The sequence below is a fragment of the Babylonia areolata genome, chromosome 21 (assembly GCF_041734735.1).
Source record: "Babylonia areolata isolate BAREFJ2019XMU chromosome 21, ASM4173473v1, whole genome shotgun sequence".
In the NCBI taxonomy this organism is placed as follows: Eukaryota; Metazoa; Mollusca; class Gastropoda; order Neogastropoda; family Buccinidae; genus Babylonia; species Babylonia areolata.
Genome location: NC_134896.1, coordinates 36,377,539 through 36,385,038, shown reverse-complemented (window position 1 = coordinate 36,385,038; position 7,500 = coordinate 36,377,539). Strand labels below are relative to the sequence as shown.

Here is a 7,500-nt window from a genome sequence, read left to right as displayed (position 1 = left end):
TGATGTAGAAATTTTATTCTTATCCTAATCTGTTCAAAGTAGAGAAAACCCGACTATGGCTAAAAAAAGAAAGATAGTTGATATAGAAATTTTATTCTTATCCTAATCTGTTCAAAGTAGAGAAAACAACACTCTCTTCTCACGAGCAAAACTTATTCACAATGCGCCTGGTCAAGCACTGGAGTAAATAGCCTACACGCACAAGTGGAAACTGCGCATGCAAGTCTGCTGAAGAAAAGTCAAATTTGCTTTACGGACAGGTGTGGGTCACTGTGCACCCACGACGTACGGCAAGGTCTTATTTCTTCAGTGAAACCATGGGTGCCTACACACCCACGACGTACAGCGAAGGGTTAGTTCGTACACAGAAACCATGGGTGCCTGCACACCCACGACGTACAGCGAAGGGTTAGTTCGTACACAGAAACCATGGGTGCCTGCACACCCACGACGTACAGCGAAGGGTTAGTTCGTACACAGAAACCATGGGTGCCTGCACACCCACGACGTACAGCGAAGGGTTAGTTCGTACACAGAAACCATGGGTGCCTGCACACCCACGACGTACAGCGAGGGGTCATTCCTTCTTAGAAACCATGGGTTTCTGCACACCCACGATGTACGGCGCGCAAAATTTTAGGCGACGTACGGGAAAGGTTAACATATGTGCAGACCTGCTAGTGCCTGAACTCCCTTCGTGTGTGTAGGCAAACAGAAGATCAAATACGCACGTTAAAGATCCTGTAATCTATATCACCGTTCGGTGGGTATGGAAACATGAACATACCCAGCATACAAACTCCTGAAAAGGGAGTATGGCTGTCTGCATGGCGGGGTAAATAAACAATAATAATAATAATGGTATTTGTATAGCGCTGAATCTTGTGCAGAGACAAATCAGAGCGCTTTCGCACCAGTCATTCACACGCATGCATAACTCTAACACTACAGAAAGTGAAGACAAGGAAGAGGCAGGGAAGGGAGGCTATTTTGGGAAGAGGTGGGTTTTAAGGCCAGACTTGAAAGAGCTGAGTGTGGAGACTTTACGAAGCGAAAGAGGAAGTTCATTCCAGTTGCAAGATCCAGAGACAGAGAAAGAACGGCGGCCAACAGTCGAGAGCTTGAGAGTGGATCCGAAGCTGATCGTAGTGAGCGAGATGGAGTGTAGAGGTGAAGGCAGCCACAGAGATAGAAAGGGGCTGATTTGTGAATACATTTATAACATAGAGTGCTGATTTTGTACTTTATTCTGTGTGAGACAGGGAGCCAGTGAAGATGTTGCAAAAGAGGAGTGATGTGCTCAGATCTTTTCTTTCTGAGGACGAGTCGGGCAGCAGAGTTTTGTATGCGCTGAAGGGACTGAATGGATGAAGCAGGCAAACCAGACAATAGAGAGTTACAGTAGTCAAGGCGAGAGAGAATGAGAGAAACGGCAAGTCTAGATGTTGCGTCAATGGACAGATATTTCCCGATGGAACTGATGCGCCGCAATTGACAGTAGCAGGATTGACATGTCTGACTGATAAATTTTTGCATGGACAGTGTGTTGTCAACGACAACGCCAATGTTCCTGACTGAACTGGAAAGAGGGATGGATGTACTGCCAAGTTTAATTGTGTCAGCTGTGATGGAAGAGAGTTTTTGTTTAGTTCCTATGATCATTGCTTCAGTTTTGTCCGCGTTCAATTGTAACTTATTTAGAGTCATCCAATTTTGAATGTCCAGGAAGCAGTTGGATGTTTCTTGCAAGAGCGACGACAGTTTTTCGGGGGTATCACACACGTAAAATGTTACATGTCTCTCTGAGTGTGTATGTGTGCGTGCCAGAAATCTGATTGAATGACACAGAAAACGAATGATGAGCGCCCAATGGCAGCCGTCAGTCGGCTCTACCCAGGTAGGCAGTGCGAAATGACCCCGTGTTTGTAAAGCGCTTTCGGCTTGGACTCCGACCGAAGACAGCTATATAGGTATCCATCTCATTCATTTTATTTAATTGGGTGTTGTCCAAACGAAAAATGATAACCACTTCATCGATTTTTATACTTTTTTTAAAAATACATATTTAGTGATCCGTTCGTGGCCCACAAAATTAATGGACACCAAAAAGCAAATACAATAAAAACTTTTTTTCTAAACGAAAAGAAGATAAAGGATCGCTCCAGTGCAGGAGTGTAGTTCTCCAATCGGACTTCAAAGCGCATAGACCTTCAAGAATATGTACCATAAGACGTCTTAATAAATGAATACACACACACACACACACACACACACACGGAACACACACACACGCGCGCGCGGAACACAGACACGGAACACACACACACACACACACACACGGAACACACACACACGCGCGCGCGGAACACAGACACGGAAAACACACACACACACACACACACACACACACACACACACAAAGCGAGGGCGGTTTCTCTTTGATACCTTTCAACGTGGCGGAAGGCCTGCACATTGTAGAGAGCTGACGTGTGACCGGTTAACCTGCATGCACGTGCACGTGCACGATTTAATCATTTGAACCCGACGAGGTCATGGGAAAATGTGATAGGTCACTGCCAACCAGTGAACATCATGAGTGGTTCTACTGCCACTTAGTGCCTTTGTCTCTGTGTGTGTGTGTGTGTGTGTGTGTGTGTGTGTGTGCGCGCGTGTGTGTGTGTGTGTGTCTGTCTCTCTCTCTCTCTCTCTCTCTCTCTCTCTCTCTCTCTCTTCGTCTGTCTCTCTTTCTCCTCTTCTCTCTCTATGTCTGTCCGTCTGTCTCTCTCTCTCTCTCTCTCTCCCCTTCTCTCTCTGTCACTCTCTCACTCTTTGTCCATCTCTCCATCCATCCCCAATGATTTAGTATAATATGGAGAAACTAATAAGTACACAATCTATATTAACTCTCCTATTAGATGCTTCCGTTACTGGTTAAAGTTACTAAATATGAATAATACTCGACCGCCAAGTATATCTTACAATATGCTATATGATTTAGATTTTATAGGCAAAAACTAAGTGGGTGTCGAATGTACAAATGTGTTAACGTGAGTTTGGGCTTGGTGGTGTGTCCATCGAGAAATCGATGATGACCATCGTTGTCATCCAGCTGGGGGATGGGGGGAGGGTGGTGGTGGGGTGGGCGGGAGGATGCTCATGAATCTATCTGTGAATGCGCAGATGGCTGAATAGTCCAATCTGCGCACGAAATGTTCGCTGACAGTTGGGGCAGACAAAGACAGGCATATCATTGTCAGGGAGCTTGTTTGCCCGTGACTTTCTGGCCTGCCTCTTCTGAACAGCTGCAGCAGTCCTGTTGGCCTCGCACAACTTGGCGCCTTTGTGCACAGCAGCGCGCCATTTGTCACGGTCCACTGCAGATTCCTCCCAGGAGTCAGGGTTGATATCAAACGCTTTAAGAGAGACTTTCAGAGTATCTCTGAAGCGCTTCTTCTGACCTCCGTGTGATCTCTTCCCTTGTTGCAGCTCGCCATAGAAGAGCCTTTTGGGCAGCCGATGGTCTGGCATGCGCGCCACGTGTCCAGCCCAGCGAAGCTGGGACTGCATCAGGATGGTGAAGATGCTGGGAAGGGTGGCTTTTGCGAGCACCTCTGTGTCTGGGGTCCTGTCTTGCCACTTGATGTTCAGTAGCTTCCTGAGGCATGTTGTGTGGAAGTGGTTCAGCTTCTTGGCATGTCGTTGGTACACTGTCCAAGTTTCGCAGGCGTACAGTCGTGTGGGGAGAACTACTGCTCTGTAGACCTTTAGCTTGGTCTCAAGACTAATGCCTCTTCTGTTCCAGACATTTGCACTGAGTCTGCCAAAAGTTGCGCTTGCTCTTGCAATCCTGACGTTCACTTCATCGTCGATGGTTGCATTTCGTGACAGTGTGCTGCCAAGGTATGTGAACCGCTCCACCGCACTGAGTCTCTGACCGTTGACTGTGATGTTGGGCTCAACGTAGGGTTTCCCTGGGGCTGGCTGATGGAGAACTTCAGTTTTCCTTGTGCTGATGGTAAGGCCGAATTTCCTGCTGGCAGTGGCAAACTTGTCGACGCTGAGTTGCATGTCAGCTTCAGATCCAGCGTTGAGGGCACAATCATCAGCAAACAAAAAGTCTCTGATGATGTCTGTCATGACCTTCGTTTTTGCTTGAAGCCCTCTGAGGTTAAACAACTTGCCATCTGTTCGGTACTTTAGGCCGATTCCAACATCGCTATCTCTGAAGGCATCAGTAAGCATTGCAGAGAACATGAGGCTGAACAGCGTTGGAGCCAGGACGCAGCCTTGCTTGACACCATTTGTGACAGCAAAAGGAGCAGCAAAAGGAGCCACTGTCCTGGACTCGAGCCTGCATGCCTTCATGGAATTGGCTGACCATTTTGGATGACTGATGACTTGCGCGATGAGTTTGTTTAAAGTGAAGAGGAGTTGCGCAACGTCGACCTCACTCTCTCGTCCGGGTCCACCAATTTCCAGTGGCAAGACTAAGTCGAGACGACTGGAGGATGGGCAGAATCTGCGGAAGAAACCTATCAGTTCAATGGAGAGGAAGGCGGTTACAGCAACGCACTGTGGAGTGCAGAGAGCAAGATGAGACACCTAAAGGATATCTTGGTCATCCACTGCATCCGTTTGGGCTTAGGTATATATGGGAACATCAAAGAAAATAGGGGATGAAATTAGATTTGTGCAAGTTCTTCGTCAACGATTAGTAAACTGTGTGTGACAGGAGTGGGAAAGCCATATTCAAACGAGCGAAAGATTTGATATGTATCGAATTTATACCTCTAATCATAATTATAGTGAAGCGATACCTTTTGTTTGATTTGAACAGACACCCCAGACTTACTTTGACCAGATTTGGATTTGGTATTTCTGAATTGAACACACACACAGATATCGTTGTAAAGCAACATGTCATTCTGAACTATTGTGCCCATTGTGCAAGGAATCAAGAGAGAATGATGATCACTTTGTTTTAAAATGTCCTGTGTTGAATGACTTACGATTCCAATTTATTCCCCCAAAATAATATATATAGGGGGATCGTCGAAAGTATGTTTAAAGGCTCTTGATGAAGGTAATGTCAACGGAACATTCTCTCCGTGTGTGTGTGTGTGTGCGTGTGTGTGTGTGCGTTACGTGCACGCTAGCACGCGCGCGCGTGTGTTTATGTCGTTGTTGTTGTTGTTGTTGTTAATGTGAAAGGAGCATTATCTTCCAGATATAAATAGTCACTATGTAATAATATGGTGTGTGTGTGTGTGTGTGTGTGTGTGTGTGTAGGTGCATGCGGGTTTTTGCTGAATTTCGAGCGGCATTTTTATTTCTTCTTCTTTTTCTTCTTCTTCTTCTTCTTCTCCTTCTTTTACTTCCAAAATCATGCAAGTGAAAGACCGTGATTTTCAAACGGAAACGCTTTTACCGAACGTTTTCCAGTGCCGGTTAAGAGAAATTAAGTCGCCGCTTTGGGCTCACACGGTTATCAGTGGCAATAGTTTTGGTTTGTTTTTCTTTTGTTGTGTGTTTAAAAAATCCTCTCTCTCTCTCTCTCTCTCTGTGTGTGTGTGTCTCTGTCTCTCTCTCTCTCTCACTTCTTAATGTTCCTGATTAACCTGATATATCTATAGCTGCATTGTTTTGATCCTTATGTCTTAAATGATAGGATTGTTGTCTGTTCACTTTCCCCTTCATGAGGGGCCTAGGCCTAAAATGAATAAACCATCTGAATCTGAATCTGAATCTCTCTCTCTCTCTCTCTCTCTCTCTCTCCTCTCTCTCTCTCTCTCTCTCTCTCTCTTCTTTTTTTTATGATTCACGGCTTGGCCTCTTGTGTGTGTGTAGATATATATATATATAATCTTGCAAATTATATGCGAATGAGAGGCTTTTATATAACAGAACCTTGCGTGATACGTTTGATAGGAAACCATCAGTTATTGCAAGTGGGCGTGACAGACTTGATTCGTGGGTGATCTTTTGTTTGTTTGTTTGTTTGTTTGTTCGTTTTTTTTGTCGAAATCGAGTACTGTGTTATTCATCCGTTTGCACAGCTAGTGTAGGAATTACTCTTTCTACTGATTCTGTTTTATTAACTGTCGTGAGTTGACAATTGATGCTTCACCTCCCACCCCCACCCCACCCCTACCCCTCTCCCACCCCTCCCGCGCCCATTAGCTGAGCGAAAAAAAAAGGGGAATAAAAAAAACACACACACATAAAGATTGAAAATAGCAACTGCATTAGGAGAAACAAAATAGGACCTCCATAGCAACATCGTCATCATCATCGTCATCCTCCTCCTCCTTCATCGTCATCAATATAAACAAAATAGTCTCAAAGTCTGTGGCCTTTCATGCCCTGCTCTCATGGTGACCTCAGTTTCGATACCCCTCCACTTCCGAGCTTGGGGTGAGTCCTGTCAATGTCGTCAGTGTCGGCAGATTCATGGGGGGCTGTTGTTTGAGGGACGTGGTGGCGGTCTCCACTCTGGGAGGGGCGCTCATTCAGTCTGGCTCCGCGACTAAGCCATTATTGTCGTTAGTAGGGGGCTTAGTAGGTGGTGTCCTAAGTACGTTAAAACAGAAAAGGCACCACTGAACACCACCGAAGTGACTCAGCAGCAGTGCAGGGTCTCTTCTGGTGTGTGGCCTCCTGGCGACCTAACATCGATGGTTCCCTGTGGACTGCCGACGCTGGAACTGCGAAGGACGAACCCGAGTGTGGCCGTGTATGGGGGTATCGAAATGAGCGGCGTGGGAGTAATGCCACTGAAACGGTGCAGATGATGGGGCAGCAAACAAAAAAAAAAGAAGGAAAGACAAATCGTAAAAAGTAGCCACAAAAGGCAGTTGCATATGGCACCATGATTATTAGCATGCCATCTAGCTGGGGGAAATGGCGTGTTGGGGGAACATATTATCAGGCAGATCTATAGGAAATGCTACATATTAGGCGTCGGATATTATATATGTTTATCATTTGCTTGTGTGTGTGTGTGTGTGTGTGTGTGTGTGTGTGTGTGTGTGTGTGTGTGTGTGTCTGTGTCTGTGTGTCTGTGTGTGTGATTGTGCGTGTGTTTGTGTGTGTATGTGTGTGTGAGTGACTGAGTGTGTGTGTGTGTGTGTGTGTGTGTGTGTGTGTGTGTGTGTGTGCCAGCACACCCACGCACGTGTTTTAAGCTCGGCCAGAACTTCTAATCTGCCCCTGATTCCACGTTTATTCCTGTTCTTTCCCTCTTTGAGCAATCATCTGTCTCTCTGCCTCTCTGTCTCTCTCTGTCTCTCTCTTTGTCTCTCTGCCTCTCTCTCTATCTCTCTGTCTCTCTCTCTCTCTGTGTCTCTGCCTGTCTCTCTCTCTCTCTCTGCCTGTCTCTCTCTCTCTCTCTGTCTCTGTCTGTCTCTCTGTCTCTGTCTGTCTCTGTCTCTCTTTGTCTCTCTGCCTCTCTCTCTCCCTGTCTCTCTGTCTCTCTGCCTGTCTCTCTCTCTCTCTCTCTCT

At 46.1% G+C, this 7,500-nt stretch overlaps 1 protein-coding gene across 1 annotated transcript in view; it reads left to right on the top strand.

The window, feature by feature from the left end:
- Positions 1-7,500, top strand: part of LOC143296396 (uncharacterized) — a 90,671-nt gene that overhangs the window by 42,730 nt on the left and 40,441 nt on the right. The gene's annotated exons all lie outside the window — the stretch shown is intronic.